Consider the following 201-nt stretch of genomic DNA (forward strand, 5'->3'; position numbering starts at 1 on the left):
CTGTTCCTCATTACCTCATTACCTCTTGTATTTAACCCATGTGTTCCCTTTGTCTCTTGTCAGAGTGTTCTGTCAGTTTGGTGGTCCAGTCTCTGTGGTCCTGCCTGTTGTCGCCAGTCTGTTTGACATGTAGAGTCTTCTGGTTTTGTCTGCATTGCAGTTTTCCTGGAGTGTTTTCCCAGTGAGTAATCCCCTGTGATG

Source organism: Etheostoma spectabile, chromosome 16, assembly GCF_008692095.1.
Source record: "Etheostoma spectabile isolate EspeVRDwgs_2016 chromosome 16, UIUC_Espe_1.0, whole genome shotgun sequence".
NCBI classification, from domain to species: domain Eukaryota; kingdom Metazoa; phylum Chordata; class Actinopteri; order Perciformes; family Percidae; genus Etheostoma; species Etheostoma spectabile.